The following is a 17,780-nucleotide window of genomic DNA, read 5'->3' on the forward strand; positions in this document are numbered from 1 at the left end:
CGCAGTACATGGCTCAGCCGACCGTATCGCCTCCGCTCGATGACTGAAGTCCATGTGGATTATAAAAAGGGACGATGCAAGGATGCAACCTTAACGAACTCCGGTGGTGACCTTAAACCAACCTGTGACAACATCGTTGATTCTGATTTGGCATTCGCTATTTGAGTGAAAGGCTTTGATAAGTTCAATTGGTTTTATAGGCACCCCATATGATTCTAGTATTTTCCAGATTGTGAGTCTGTGCGGACTATCAAACACTTTTTCGTCATTTACGAAGCACATAGCCGAGGAACTATTAAGTTCTGATTTGGCATTCGCTATTTGAGTGAAAGGCTTTAATAAGTTCAATTGGTTTTATAGGCACCCCATATGATTCTAGTATTTTCCAGATTGTGAGTCTGTGCGGACTATCAAACACTTTTTCGTCATTTACGAAGCACATAGCCGAGGAACTATTAAGTTCTGATTTGGCATTCGCTATTTGAGTGAAAGGCTTAATAAGTTCAATTGGTTTTATAGGCACCCCATATGATTCTAGTATTTTCCAGATTGTGAGTCTGTGCGGACTATCAAACACTTTTTCGTCATTTACGAAGCACATAGCCGAGGAACTATTAAGTTCTGATTTGGCATTCGCTTTTTGAGTGAAAGGCTTTAATAAGTTCAATTGGTTTTATAGGCACCCCATATGATTCTAGTATTTTCCAGATTGTGAGTCTGTGCGGACTATCAAACACCTTTTCGTCATTTACGAAGCACATAGCCGAGGAACTATTAAGTTCCTCGTTCGCCAGTAGAATACAGCGAATGTTGTGGATATGATCCGCGCATGATCTACCAGGTAGGAAACCTGTCTGGTTCTCCCTCAATAGTCGCATAATTGTTTCTCGAACTCTTTGCAGTATTACCAAGTTTTAAGCTAGGACAAAATAAAAAAATACGTCCTAGGGACAGGATCTCTGCTCTATTTAAGCGATTGTTTAAATCTAGAAAGAATTACACCAAAAAGGTTCGAATCCTGTCCCGAGTTTTACAATACGACACAATCGGGACATCAGTACATGCAAGCCATGGTTGTTGTGATGATCGAGGCACCGCGTACCATTATTTCGCAACCGACGAATCGGAACATTGAATGCCACTTGTTCCAGTAACGATGGTACATAAATCAAGCCATTGAACTAAACATAAATATGGTGTCAATGTTATTTCTACGTTTTTTGTAGACTTGAGATTTTTATCATTGACTCCATTTCTCCGTAAGTGTAGTCTCCCCCCTCAAAGCCAATTATCCATGCTACTTTTCTTAGCGGACGATGTTGCACCGATTCAAAATCAAATGAAAATATTTTAGATCTAAATTTTTGCAACAGAGAGGGAAATATTTTTGAGAAAGGGATATATAAGTCTATGCGTTTACATGGCTTATGACCTGTCATTGGTTGGTTTGAGTGACCACTTTACACACTTTAGATCTAATTGACTCCCATGGGAGGAAATCCAGCCTGTCTACAAACATTTGGACATACTCTAAACATTATTGATTAAACAAACTGGTATAAGAAATATAAACTTTGAAAAATTGAACAATGTTTGATTATGTCCAAATGCTTGCAGACTGGCTGGATTTCCTCCCTAGGGAGTTGTTCATATTTAAATTTATGACAGGTCATAAGCCCTGTAAATGCCTAGACTTCCATATTCCCTTCTCAAAAATGTTTTCCCTTCACTGTTGCATAAATTTAGATGATGTCGCATACATTTAAACGACTCCCCAGGGAGGAAATCCAGCCTGCCTACAAACATTTGGACATACTCAAAACATTGTTGAAAAAGTTTTAAGTATTATTTAGATATATTTGTTTGATTTTATTTCAGTTGTATTTTAATTTGGACATATACCTGCTACGATTGATGATACTCACAAAAAATGATAGTTTGTCCTTCTGTACGAAATCTGCTGACCCACGAGTCACAATTCCTACGGACTTGTTTGCCATTCTCTATATATTCCTTTACCTTTCCACCGTGACTCTGTGAAGGAATGTATATCTTGCCCCCCTGCCTAACGTCCGCGTCCGTTGCTCGGCGCGTCGGAGGCTGCGCAAACCGGATTAGCCGAGATGAGTCATCTCCGTCTGAGGTTTCTTCAGAGATAGTACTAGATTAAGTAAATGCATCGCTGTATGCATCTTCCCCTGTCCACCGGCCTGTTTAATTTTAACGAACAGTTGTACCGTATAATTTCTCTAGATTATAAGTTTGTAGGCGGTTAAACGTCGACGTGGTAATAAGTGATCGTTCTCCCAGCTGATGGGCGGTACCTGAACATTTTTATTTCTGTCTTGGCCTCCTTCAGCTTTTGTCTCCAACTCCGCATGTCCTCAGCAGCCATCTTCCAATTTGCAACTTTTAGAAGCTGTGTTGCATCCTATTTTACGTCACGCTCCCACCTCTCTCATCTTCCGATCCTTCTTTTACCCTCTGGATGCTCGATCAAGACGCTCTTAGTTACTCGCGCATCAGGCGTTCTTTGTACGTGTCCAGCCCATCTCAACCTGAGCAGTTTTATGTGTGTCGAGATACTAGGGGCTTCATATATGCTGTACAATTCGGCATTTTTAAAATGAATGATGCCAAAAACGGCCATTTTGAACGCCACATGTCCTGTGTGATACATAATATGTCAACGGTATCCTACCAAAGAAAAATATTCCTTCGGAAACGACGTCCGAAATATGAGTTTCCAAATAGAGAACCTTCTAATAATATTTTTAATCTGCAAGCTTGTTTTAGAACTAAATAACCGCAACGGTTTTGTTTTAAAAAAGGGAAAAACCCGCTAAGCTTTTGTATAGAGGCTTGTCAGCCGGTGGGATAGAGGGGATACGGGAGGAGGTAATGAAAAATACACCACAATACCCAGACCAATTGAAGAAAGCCTTTCTTGGATTATTTTTTTTGCAACTGGCGGGAATTGAACCCGCGACATCATATTCACAGTTGGCCGTCTAATCAACTGCGCCACGGCACCGGTTAAAGATGCAAAATAAAGTGTACTTTTTCGCTCTCTATAGCAATTTTTTTGGGGGATGATATATACGGTTGTAGTGATTAATATTTTATTTTATATGTTCTCTTAAACATAGTTACTATAAAACATTATTATCGAAATTCAAATATAATGGTAAGATCTGCATAATTGCTTATTTGGACGATTCGCCCCTGCTGGATTGTTGCTTTGTGCAAGCTATGCTATGTACTTTTATGTACCAACTTGTAAAAACAATACCTCGAATTCATTCATTAGACGTACCTGTAGAAATTATAACGGACTCAGTATTGATGTAGACATTTTTAACTGCACGTTGCATTTGTACAGAAAATTTCTTCATGGGGTCGATTATTTGGGATAGTTGCTGAATGTGCATCTCGAGTGGTTTATGCTATGTATATGTGCCGCATGTAATGTATATGTTTGTGTATGTTTTATATGTGCGTTCATGTGTGTGCGTGGATGGCTCGGAGTGTACATTCGGTATTTTTATTTATTTTAATTTATTACCTCCATGGAAAACGCAAATGTCAACAATTATCCTTTTTTCACTTAAAATTCTTATTTATTTTTTATTTTTTGTCACATTTAATGTTTATATCTTTTTAATTTATGAAAACTTAATTGGTCTTTTTATGTTAAAAAAATGTTGTTTTTAATACTGATTTTGTATGACTGTATGTTTTCTAAATAAAATTAAAAAAAAATACTCGTATATTTGAGTTGTAGAAACTTCTCTGAGTGAATTATTATTGTTTTATTCAAATTAGTTCCCATTCAACATATTACTTTATTACAGTAGGTACTGAAGATTTCGACAGGTGTATTTAAAAACGGGTTTTTGGTTTGAACTAGAGAATATTCATTTTGAAGGAATAAACAAAATACAAATAATGGTAACTGCTGGCCGTATTCTAGCGGTAAATAGTAATTTTCCTTATCTACATACATGAGAGAAATTTCTCCATGGAAATCTAAAATAAGGGCGACATTTGTGAGAAAAAATATTATATCCAGCCATAACATTGTCCGTTAGAGTGGGCCGATGATGTATGAAGTTTTTTTTATTTTTTAGACATCAAAATGAAAGGGGTCTAAAAAATTGCATTTTGGATTATATTGAATGTAAAAATTAAAAAAATATATATTCCATACTAATTTTGGCCCTCAACTGAGGTTTGAAGTTTATCACTGTCTGAACATTTTATTAAATATCCATATTGATAAAAAAAAATGTTGTTAGTAAAGATATAACTTAATCACATTACAAATTCGAACACGTTTTAAAACTACCGAAATGCAAAAAGTTTACACTCCGCGGAACTAATTCCGTTGAGCGCTTGGCTAATATTGACGAAAACAATGGCTCATTAAAACAATGCTTCTCATTTATTACAAAACAAAGTGCAACTCACGCCCTTAGATGCTTATTTAATAAGGGTTAATGCACATTATAAGATTTTCTTACTTAAATACAAAATGACAGCTGGTTTAGCGCACAAAAACAACTTTTTCGAAAACTTCAAGCTCTGGTTGAGGGTCAAAAGTAGTAGCGAATATTTTTTTAATAGTTTTTGCATTCCGAGTAATCCAAAAGCTAATTTTTAGACACCTTTCATTTGAAAATTTGGAGGAAAAATTATCGGCCCATTCCATTGCCCGTGTTTTACGTTAACCATTATTCCCACGATTGCGCATGCATCACTACATCTTAACTAAACAAGTTATTTTCGTCATCGTCCTAATGAAATTTAAATACGTTACTTTTTTCTTATCACTTTTTACCTGTTAAGCATCAGTCTACCTGTGGCGTTTGGATTCGCGTCTTCAGAAGGTCACCGAGTGTAGTGACGTCACGAGAACATATTCTAGAAACTTGTGATTTATCTGCCTCTGGTAAAACACGGTCCAAACTGAATCATACCTGATTTATACAGTATATTTTATACATTGACATATTCTTGCGCCATGTTACCAACGACCAAAGCCTAGTGTTTATAACGAAGTGTTAAAAAAAACAATACAATAGTTCGAAATAAGACCGATGTATGTTTTTGTCTTATTTCGATGACTTGTTCTTGATTTAATCACCTGCATTTATTTTATACTGATGTGTTTAGAGGTGACTGTTTTACAGACATGCTTATTCAGAATAAGGCGGCTGAGATTATTTTATATTCCATGACGAAATACCCCTTTTATAATTATTCTAGAATGCACAATGTAATAGTTATTTTTATAACAATGATTGCGAATAATAAATTGTAGTTTACGCGTTTATTATTTCTAGAAACACTATCTTGTAATTTTCCTCTGTATCATTTCTAGAAACATCATCTGTCCACTGTGTTCAAATCCAAGTAAAAATATCATATTTATTCGTACATATTTGTACTTCTTCATAAATTCATGGCTAAAAACGTATTACTTTATTAAATATTTTAGACTTTTCTACGTCTACCGGTTTCGAGACGTACCCGTCTCTTAATTTTAATTTCTTAAATTATACCTTAATAAAGGAGCTTGTGTAGCTTCGAAACCGGTCGGTAATTAAATAAATAATTCATGGCTAAAAACAGTGTTATTATTTTAATTATGAAATGAAAAAACACAAAGTTTGTGCTTTAAATACAAATTTTATATTGTAGATTCACTTCAATGTTTTTATTGTTAATTATTATTGGTTATAATTTAAAACTTTAATCATTTAGGTCAAATATTTTTTCTTCCAAATAATTTTTTATATTAGAATAAAGTTGTGGTCCCAAATAGGCAAATGTATGCCCGTTCTACGGGCCTTTACAAAGTTATAATGTATCTGCGTATCTAACCAATGCGAAAAACGATATATTTAATGTAATACAACGCTCCACGTTTGAGACGACCTATCTAAGTTACGCAACATATATTTTTTTAAATTTCACACTAAATATTTCATAATATTTTATAAAAATCGCCTTAAATACTCGCAATAATAATCATAGTTTATTAACAAAAATAACAATTACTTATCTACTACAATGTGTCATTGTATCATTATTTATTTTATCACGTCGCGAAGATAAAATAAAACTTAATAAGCAGATAATTGAATCGTATAAAATATAATAAAGTGAGAACTTTCGTACAGGTAAAAGGTTGTAGAAAACAAGTTACGGCATCTATGCAGGTTTGTTGATTGCTTCCATTTCTCGGAACTCAAGGATAGCAATCAACATGCTCCTTGACTCATTGACTTCGCGGATATTACTACCATACAAGTGATTAATACTATTTTACTAACTAATGTTCGTGGCAGTTACATAAAATTCCACGAATGGTTGTTGTAAACTTTCGTACAGCATATTATCAAAGACTTGTCTGTTAGTTATGGCCAAATGACGTGTCGACTGTCGACTTTTGCCGGAGGCTGTGATCAGTTCTGTACTTTGCGTCACTCTTCAAATATAAAACACCTCTTTGTCATTCAAGAATTTCCATTCTTTTCCCACACTGCCTACGCGTGAATACGTAGGCTTTTTTTAAACCTCTTTTCTCTTCATAACCTAATTAATAGTGTGTTGAATCGATGCATTTATTTTATGAAGCTTCGTAAAGGAAACATATCTAATAACACAATCCATAATTCTTCACGTCATCATATTTCGCACAAAATGTCCACATTTCATTCGTTAATTAATAGATTATTAAATGTACCAATGTCAACAAAAATTTTTAGAAAAGAACTTGATCTTATTAAAATATTAGCACGTAACAATGACTACAAAGAATCCCTAGTGAATAATTTAATACAGAAAAAAACAAAAGTACAATGTCTCAATCATGTGCAGGACTTACGTCTATCGACAAAAATAAGAATAAAAAGTGGGTAAAATTAAATTATATCGGAAATACTAGCAATAAAATAAAACACGTTTTACAAAAAAATAATCTTTTAGTTTCGTTTTATAATTAAAAATCTTTGGGCCAAACATGAATTAATAGTAAAGATCAGGTCGACAAATTTGAAAATAGAGGAATATACGAATTAACATGTACTTGTCCTGGTTCATATATAGGACAAAGCGGGAGAGCTATTAAATATAGAGTGAAAGAACATTTAGCTTCACATATATTAAATAACGACATATTAAACTATGCAACACATTTAAATGAATTGAAACATACCTTTGACAAAGCGAAAAACATAAACATTTTACATGTAGGACATAAAGGTCAAAAGTTAGATTGGAAATTTTAGAAATAAATAGGATGAAAATAATAGCGATAGAATTTTAATAAATCAGCAGATAAAATTAAAAAATTCACCCTTATTAGCCCCCTTAGTTGGACTCTGTACATTGTAATAAAACGATAAAAAAAACTCATATAATAGAATATTCTCTTAAAGTACACCGCCAACACATGTTTCAATAATTTGTCTCTCTCTGTTCCATTGAAATGTTGCGTTTTGTATCTTTTTTAACTTATTTTTAAATGTACCTACACTTAAGATAATATTTAGTTTTATATAAGTTATTACCTCATATCTAATACCATCTTATTGATTGATTTCCTTTATAAAACTGCATCTACATAAATACCCAGTTTTTATTTTGTTCATAGATTTAAGCTGTGTCAAATATTATAATCTGTTGTCCCTATATAATATTCATAAACGATACGTATTTTAATTAGAACATATTATAATGTGGTTTTGCAATAGGTATATGTTTGTAAAACATGTTACATTCATGAAAACAAAACGTCATAAATCAATATAAATATGTGAAGTCATCCTCAATGAGAATTTCAATTAACGACATCCATAACTAGTGTTAGTTAATAAAATATATGTGAAACATTAATTAGTTAGGTAATTCTTTACCGTGTGACTTCATCGTCTCATTGATGTATGAACTGGGGAAATATTCTAGAAATTATAAAATGCGTATCTTTGGATGTAATTAAATCAGAACTTTATATATTCCGTATTGTTTATTCAAAATATAGCAAAATGATGCTTGGTTTCACATATACATATGTGCGACTGACTCATAGCTTATAATTGCATTAACCTGAGCTTTGCAAATACATAATATCTTCATTTATCTTCATTTCTAGGTGGTAAAGAACAGTGGTGGCCGACTGGTCGATCGTAGTTATTGGAACTGTCAATCGCGGCAAGGCAAAGATATGAAAACATGTTATAGAAAGACAAAGATTTTCAAGATTTTGTTAGCTAGATATAATGCATGCGTAACAAAATTGACGTTTTTGTCAAATCAAAGCTAAAAAAATCAGTTCTAAGTGTGAAAAAGAACCAGTACCCTTGACGAATATTATCTACTAGTCAAAGGTTCGAATCCTGGCAAGGTCAAATATTTATGTTTACGAAGCGAAATTTCATAGTCCCTGGACTGGATACTGAAGTGTATGACTGATTACTGATCTTATTCTTAGAGGTGGGGGTCAGTGCTATGCAAGCTCCTGTGGTCACTGCGACCTGTGAAGATCTATTGTCACATGTGACGGGTCCCTGTGAATAGTTCTCCCCCTCCAAACCAAGCCCAGATCGGTATATAAGTATCGGGCTATTAGGCAGGGAGCGGGCTCTCAAACATTCTTAGGTTTAACCAGTGGTCCCCCGAGGATGAGGCTCCTTTTATGATGCAAAGCATCACACTCGCAAATAATGTGTAAAGGTGTTTTCTCATCTGCGCTGCAGAACCTACATCAAGAAGTTTTGGAAAGATTCGTTCAACCTGTAGTGCCCTTTAGCTCAATCACAAATAACTATCAACGTGCTAATAAGCGACGTGATAACAATTTCTCACCATGGTTGTTTATCGTATTCGCGATCACAATGCAACATCCGTGAACACCCAATATTAAATGTCAGAATATTTACGTTCCGCGACGTATAATCCCGCTACAATCACATATTCGAATTTCACCGGTGTAAATATGGAAAATATTCAAAAATTAATATTTTTATTTATTATTTATCATGCTTTTTATTGCATTTAGCCGCCGCTAGCCAAATGTCAAGAAAAGTAGTCGCCATAGTAATTGTAATTTAATTTGATTTTTTTTGTATTAGATACTCCTTATTATTTTGAAAATGCAATATATTGTATTATTTTTAATTGTAATCGCCGATTTTACGCCAGTGAACTGTATTTTTTTACAAGGAAAACAAAAAACAAACCGACACGACTACACACGCGTTGACTTATGACTGCGATAACTTAAGCATGTTCATTATTGTTCATTGTGATCGCTCAAATGCTTCGCACGTTTTTAAGCACGTCGATAGTATTTGTGATTGAGCTACTAGGCGGGCTCTAGTAATAACCCTCACTTGATTGCGGCTGAGCTGTATTAGGTCGAAGGCAAACCTTTGCGAGTACCCTTTTATCAGTTCCTCCGCATGGCGCTGACCAGGCACTCTGACCTGATCATTGATCACCTTACTTTTACTTTTTACTTAACATGATCGAGATGTATCGCGCTTGGTGTTCCAATGCAGCGCTTAATGCACCAATGGTTGTGAAGAGAGGTATGATGATTGGTAGATCGCGCGGACCCTGGGCAGTGAAAAGTAGACCTCGGGTGTGATCCAGTTGGCCATGCAGTACAGAATCTTCTTCGTCCTACACTCACATTCGATATAATATATAATATTACGACCTTTACACTTAACAGTAATTAAGCGTATTAATCTACGTACTGATATTTTATGTGTAAAATAACGATTTAGATTACAAATGTAAAACACTCCTTACATTTTTGTAATTGATAACATTCCATCGCCATTCCATTGTCGTGCGTAAGGTTCCATACGACAAGTTACTGGTTTCACGCTTGCTTATGTGGAAGTGACTAAACACTAAACAACGATAGTAGTACTTAGGTTTTCCTAATTAAAATGCTTTACTGTCGCTAGCTAAAGTACGCAACTTTTTATTTTCTGCGCTACCGACAATTCCTAGCTAAGAATATCTCGTGAGAATGAGAATTTCTCATTTGTTCATTCGTTTTTGGTAAAGAATTTCATTTTTTTAATATTTTTATTATATTTACTTAAAGAAAACAACAGTCATTGTAACAAAAAAAAACTACAATATCAACAAACTAAAATTATAGGCCAATTATAGTTCTCTATGTATAACTAAATACAATGCCAATATTGTTCTGTATTGCGGTGTTTCAATTTACTTACAGATACTTTGTCAGTAAGGTGATTCTTAACGAAAATATGAAATTAATTATTCATACATGGCGCTTTCATCGTTGTTTATTGAAAAATTCAATTTTTACGATTATTTTCAATGGAAATTTTACATAACTTGGTTTGCGGAAACTTAACACTATATTGATTGTAACAAATACCATAACAATATAATTTATGTCATTTTTACAAAATGGTGTACAAAACAAAACAATATTTATCTTATTTTTTGTTTTGTACACCATTTTGTGAAAAGGACCTAAATTATATTGTTATCGCATTTGTTACAACCAATATAGTGTAAAGTTTCCGCAAAACAAGTTTTGTAAAATTTTCGTTGAAAATAAACATAAAAACGGCATTTTTCAATAAAAAATTATAAAAGCGCCATCTGAATAATTAGTTTCATATTTTCGTTTAGAATCACCTTAAAGGATGATTCAACTTCTAACAAACTTCAGCGGTAGTCGGAAAAAGCATCAGCTATGTAGAAGTAATACATATAATTAAAAAGGACGGTATGAGGGGGTTACATGCAAAACCGCCACTGTGCATAATCACTATTTATTAGAAGATCAACAAAATCAGTAGCCAAATGACTAATTTCTTTTAAGTTCAGTGTGCAAATTCAACTTAAAATGAATAGTCTGCTACCTGTTGTTATACCACGCGCAAGTTGCACACTGAACTTAAAAGAAATAGTCTTTTTGCTGCTAGTTTAGTTGGTCCTCCCAAAAATAATGATAATGCATAGTGGCGGTTCTGCATTGAACCCCTCATATATGTGACTAATTTTTATGCTGTTTTATGTCGGAGAGAGATAGCTCATGTTATTATGTATTCTGTCCATGTTGACTACGATTTTTAACCAGTGTTAGTTCTTCGTCTACAATTACATTACGTCTAGTTTTTTTAGAACTGTGTTTTTAAGTCATAGATATGCACTTAGAATTAAAAAAAAAATATATATTATACTAGTTTTTACCCGGGACTTGGTATTATCATAAAATAATTAACAAGATAATTAATTAATTGTGTCGTTTATCAATAAGAGTTTTCTCGACGGAATGATATATTATCGGGGTTGAAAGTCCTTGGTCTTCCAACTATCGCTATGAAAGAAATACGATGATCCGTTAGTCTATGGCAGTGGTCGGCAAACTCATTAGTCAAAAGAGCCAATTATCGGCATTGCGACGATTAAGATATCTTTTGAGAGTTGAGAACCAATTTTTTTTTTGTTCAACTGTTTCCTCTCCAAAGCCAACGAACCTTATTATGCAGTGAAGATCTCCGCATTATTTACTCTCTGTTATTGAGTAAACATTCTTTAAATTAGTGAAGCCAAGGAGATTTAACGACAAATGTGTTGACAATCTTATCACCAAATCCATAAAATTTGAAATTTTTCGCCTCTTGATGAATGATGCGATAGTAAAAAAGCATCTTGTGATAATTTTTTGCTTCGAAAATAGAAAAAAAACAGTTCTCACTTCGGTCATAATTCGCTCCATATGTTGAAATTGATTTATTTTTTATTTATATATACTTTAACATTGTTTGTATTATTTTTTTATACAGAATAATATTCCCTCGTTGGAGTGTCCCGTGTCGAGGGAAACATTTTACAAAATGTCAAACATGCCTTAAATTGTTTTTTTAACGAAGTTAACATAATAATAATAAAAAAACGTTATTAAACTAATTATCATTAACACAATAAACTAAAATAATCATAAAAAACATAACCAATTTATATAGACCAAATTTCATAAACAGTACACACATTTTACGTATTTGGCTTGATCCACTCATCGATCCGTGCGCAACCCACCTCCACTATCCATTTCTTAATAGCAACTTTATATTGTGAGTACTTACTAATTGTCCTTATTTATAATTTAAGTAGATTGTACACTTTAACCGAGTAGTAGGCTAATCCTCTTTGACCGAAGCTTGTATTATTATTTTTTTTGCAGCGTCAGGGTGGAGTATCTATTAACTCTTGTATTTGTGAAAGAAGTTATGGAAGGTAGAGAATAGTGTTTGTGTGCGTATAGTAACAGAGCTTTTAAAACATTTAAGTTTGTAAGTGAAAATTCTTGATGGAAGTTCATTGTAATTTATTATATAAATAAAACACGAGTGATACTTTAATCCACAAATTTGGAATATCCAGTGACCGGTTTCATCGCTTTCGCGACATCTTCGAGACTGGTATATTTATTAAAAAGTTAAATGTATTTATACAGAACAGAGGTAAGGATACATAATTCAAAGTTATATGTAAGTAAATTAAATAAAGTTATTTTTATCTTAAGGATCATTATCGACAAATTTTCTATGGGTTAACAAATGAATGGATATAATGTTATTTTAATGAGTTTAAGTATTTTATTTTATTGTTGGTGTCCCATCCTTCGTGAGTGTGGTTTTGTAATGATTTCTGAAAAGCAAGGGGGTAAAAAGTCATTAGTAAAATTATATTACAATGGGTAAAGTAATGGAGAATGCACATGTGTTATCTGTTCATTAAGTAATTCTACGTCGGGTTTATTTTTTAATCTATTAATTTCGAGAATTTCTAATTTGTCAAGTTTATGGCCTTTGGGTGCAATATGAATTATTTTTACATTATTTTTTAATTCGAAGGAATGTTTGTTTTCTATTAAATGATTGGCAAAATTTGAATTATCTTTATTATTAGACCATGATTGTATGTGCTCTTTTATGCGTGTTTTAAAGGCTCTACCCGTTTGGCCTACGTAGCATGTATTTTTACAATCGTTACAATTAAGAAGGTAAGTTCCTGAGTTGGAAAACTTATCTTTTTTGTCTTTAGTATTTACCAACAAATTAGCTAAGGAATTATTATTGTAAAAGGCTGCAGTGCATTTATTTTTATTTATTATTTGTCCAATTTTATCACTAGTTTTTCCAATATACGAAAGTTTTGCCCACCGCTTTCGGTCTTTATTATTATTGTTTTTTGGTGTCAAACTTTGGGTTAATGTATTGTTTACGAGACGCTTTTGTTTTTTTCTTATTAGGTTATCAACTAGTGTATTGTTATATCCGTTATTTATCGCGATAGATTTAATTATGTTTAACTCATTGTTATAATTATGTTTGTTAAGCGGTACGAATAACAGTCTATGAATTAAGGAGTGAAATACAGACAATTTATGTGAAATATGATGTCGCGAATTATTATGTATAATGTTATCACTATACGTTGGTTTCCTAAAAATATTGAAATGCATTTTGTCCAAACAAATGACAAATGTTTGTTTGGACAAAATGCATTTCAATATTTTTAGGAAACCAACGTATAGTGATAACATTATACATAATAATTCGCGACATCATATTTCACATAAATTGTCTGTATTTCACTCCTTAATTCATAGACTGTTATTCGTACCGCTTAACAAACATAATTATAACAATGAGTTAAACATAATTAAATCTATCGCGATAAATAACGGATATAACAATACACTAGTTGATAACCTAATAAGAAAAAAACAAAAGCGTCTCGTAAACAATACATTAACCCAAAGTTTGACACCAAAAAACAATAATAATAAAGACCGAAAGCGGTGGGCAAAACTTTCGTATATTGGAAAAACTAGTGATAAAATTGGACAAATAATAAATAAAAATAAATGCACTGCAGCCTTTTACAATAATAATTCCTTAGCTAATTTGTTGGTAAATACTAAAGACAAAAAAGATAAGTTTTCCAACTCAGGAACTTACCTTCTTAATTGTAACGATTGTAAAAATACATGCTACGTAGGCCAAACGGGTAGAGCCTTTAAAACACGCATAAAAGAGCACATACAATCATGGTCTAATAATAAAGATAATTCAAATTTTGCCAATCATTTAATAGAAAACAAACATTCCTTCGAATTAAAAAATAATGTAAAAATAATTCATATTGCACCCAAAGGCCATAAACTTGACAAATTAGAAATTCTCGAAATTAATAGATTAAAAAATAAACCCGACGTAGAATTACTTAATGAACAGATAACACATGTGCATTCTCCATTACTTTACCCATTGTAATATAATTTTACTAATGACTTTTTACCCCTTGCTTTTCAGAAATCATTACAAAACCACACTCACGAAGGATGGGACACCAACAATAAAATAAAATACTTAAACTCATTAAAATAACATTATATCCATTCATTTGTTAACCCATAGAAAATTTGTCGATAATGATCCTTAAGATAAAAATAACTTTATTTAATTTACTTACATATAACTTTGAATTATGTATCCTTACCTCTGTTCTGTATAAATACATTTAACTTTTTAATAAATATACCAGTCTCGAAGATGTCGCGAAAGCGATGAAACCGGTCACTGGATATTCCAAATTTGTGGATTAAAGTATCACTCGTGTTTTATTTATATAATAAAACAGAGCTTTTACATAAAGTTTTTTTATAGATTTTACATTCAGATTTTCGAATATACCGAGGGAACTAGTTCTGATTCTTAATATGTTCTATTTAATTATCCACCTTAAATTTCCATCTATATAAATGCTTAAATATTCAATTGAATCTACTCTGTCCAAAGATTTACAAATACATTGAATTAATTTCATCAATTTTAATATGATGCTTCTCCATGCGTTCGATCACAGTATTTGCAATATCCTCAATAATTCAAAAAACGAAGGTCCTGAAAGTTCTTTTATAGAACCTGTAGACTAAATAATTTGAACAAAATGTGTAACTTATGCTGAGCCGCATTCGAGCGGCTAAAGAGCCGCATGCGGCTCGCGTGCCGCTGTTTGCCGACCACTGGTCTATGGTGACGTAGCATCGTTATTCCGTTCACAAATAAAAAATCCTACTACAAAACCAAAACAAAAAGCAAACCAAACTAATCACAGATAAAGCAAGTCAATCGTGGAATTTAAAGAATTAATTTTTAATTCCTTCTTTCTGACATCCCACCTCACCGCGTGCTCATTTTCAAATAATGTTGCTCGTTGTTAATACATTATTTATATTTTTAAAATTCCGGATGAAAAATAAGTATCCCATTTTACGTCTCATCTCTCCGGCCTATACAAAAAAATGCGTCAATCGGTCGCTCCGTTGAGACGCAAAGAAAACGGAAAAAACACATTTTCGCATTGGTATGAATTTGTCTTAATTTAATACCCACGATTGTTCTTTAAATTCTCAAGTTCAGCGCTGCGTGTCGCCCACTCCTCGCCGGCATCTGTCCATTTTCCGTTTCCCTTTAACGGAATGCGATATTTACATTATACTAATGTATGTATGCCCCGTCGAAGTGCAGCATCACGCAATGCACGCTTCTCGCGGGAGAGAGTCGATTTTCCTACCTAGTTTCTAGACTCTGCTGGCAGAAGACGTTTTCCATTTTACACTGTTCGAGGAAATTCCATCACAGGTGGGTGAAGGATAAATCAAACTCTATATTCTTCATTCAATTCTTCAATTCCTCTAGGATTTAATACAATATGTAACCAAATACGTAGGTGTAAAAATCCCATAATTTTGTTACATTAGATCATAGAATTAAGAATAGTCCAGAAACCGCATACAAACACCAAACGGAAGGCGACTAAACTACTCTTAAAAGAGTAGTTTTACTTTTTGACCCATTGGTTTCTTTGTAGACGTTGCTCAGTACGAAACTCCCGATTTAAATTCAACTATGCCGTGTTGTGTCCTTTTAAAGTGTAAAAATACTGATAGGATCTTAAATAAACAGAATAGGCTCACATTTCATGTGATTTTAGCAAATGAATGTGTAAGTAGCAAATGCATTACTTAAAAAAAAAAAATATATCTGTCAGATTGTCGAAGAAAACAAAATTGACATTTCTTTAGTGTTGCCAGGGTAGTAAATTTGTTTACCATACTTTGCTCATCTAATCGGAGAACTAATGAAAATTGGACCTCGGATTAAACAACGCCGTGGTGGATATTTGACCGACATTATCTTTAAAACATCGAATATTATGTAACACGATATAAAAATATCCGTTTTATGTAAAATAAAATGGGTTTTATATTTTAAGTTCAAAGTTCATTTATTCAATTACTCTTAAAAAATGACCCTTTACTTATCTACTCTGTTGTGTCAATTAATCTTTCCGCGTGTACAATAAAATTTTAGAGAAATGAACAAATAGCTTGTTTTTTTAACCTTATATTTGTGTTATGATTATATTTTTCCCCATCTTGCAACATTACGCGGCGACTTCACGAATGCGCGCGGCAAAAGGGAGCAAAGTGGGGGGATTTTTGGACACAGTTCGATGTATTCAAATATGATTATAAGCTCCTTCTGGGCTATTCTTAATTCTATGCATTAGATCTTTTAATTTTAATGCTGAGCTGACCAAACAAAGATTCATTTTCCTCTGCACTAGTCATTCCCTAAGCGGTCTATATCGAGCCCGGGGGTGATATTCCAAACGCTCTCGCGGCCGTAGAAAACACTTTTATTTCGTGTATTTACATACAAAATACACGAGATAAAAGTGTTTTCTACGGCCACAAGAGCGGTTCAGAATAGCACCGCAAGGGCCAACGACAACCTGCAAGGGGATCCATGGTATTGGGAAACAATTTGGGGGTTCATGAGAGGTAAATAGGGTTCTACGAGAATTGATCCTATTTAGGCAGGCCGTCACAAAAAATCTACGGTAAATGTAACACAATCATCATCATCATCATTATTACCTTTCTGCACCTAATGGTGCATAGGGCACTGCATTGGTACACCAATCGCAGTGTATCTTGGTCATTTTTTTAAATGTATTTTTTTTACATGAAGGTAACATCTTCATGTAAATAAAAATATATAAAGGCAAACGCGCTTACATCTACACCACGGGGTCGACAAATAACGCAGACAGTATCTTAGATGGTACTTAAGTAATAATTTCTTAAAATAGACATATTTTTAATTATGTATATTTTAATTACAAGTAAAAAAAAAAAGAAACAAATTGAAGATCACCCGACTAATTTGAAGCCAAATATTGAAATTTTGCTATCAAAGCATCAGGCTCGTCCCTCCCAATAATGTTATAAAAATATATTTATTTTATAGGGGGGGTATAGTATGCCAGACAGATATTATTATTTTTTGAGATTAATTATTTCATTCAATTAAATTACTGCATTCGGACTTTCATTCGAATGTATATAGTAATTGAATGCATTAAATTATTTTCATTCGAATGAATCATCTCTAGTAGCGATTCGTTGCCAATACGCGCACCGACGTACTGGCGAATGTATTAGCTAGCGTGTGCCTTAAGATTAACATTTTAAAAGAAAAAAAATGCTGAGAGAAAATTTTAGTAGAGAATTGTATATATTTTTTCAATGCCGAGCAAAGTTTATAAATATTCATGAAATAATAGTGAAATATAATTAACCAATTCAATGAGGTGTATACACACAATATTCGGTATCTGCCGCGTTAATTCCACGCTCG

General features: G+C 33.1%; 1 long non-coding RNA gene across 1 annotated transcript; it reads left to right on the forward strand.

The window, feature by feature from the left end:
- The first annotated feature begins 11,407 nt into the window (after positions 1–11,407).
- On the forward strand, positions 11,408–16,144 carry LOC148272075 (uncharacterized). The gene is made up of 2 exons (XR_015824938.1): positions 11,408–12,335; positions 14,713–16,144. It is a non-coding gene; the product is annotated as an uncharacterized LOC148272075 (long non-coding RNA).
- Positions 16,145–17,780: the final 1,636 nt, after the last annotated feature.

The sequence above is a fragment of the Micrasema longulum genome, unplaced genomic scaffold, assembly GCF_059751315.1.
Source record: "Micrasema longulum isolate JH-2025_06_02 unplaced genomic scaffold, ASM5975131v1 h1tg002500l, whole genome shotgun sequence".
Classification (NCBI taxonomy): Eukaryota; Metazoa; Arthropoda; class Insecta; order Trichoptera; family Brachycentridae; genus Micrasema; species Micrasema longulum.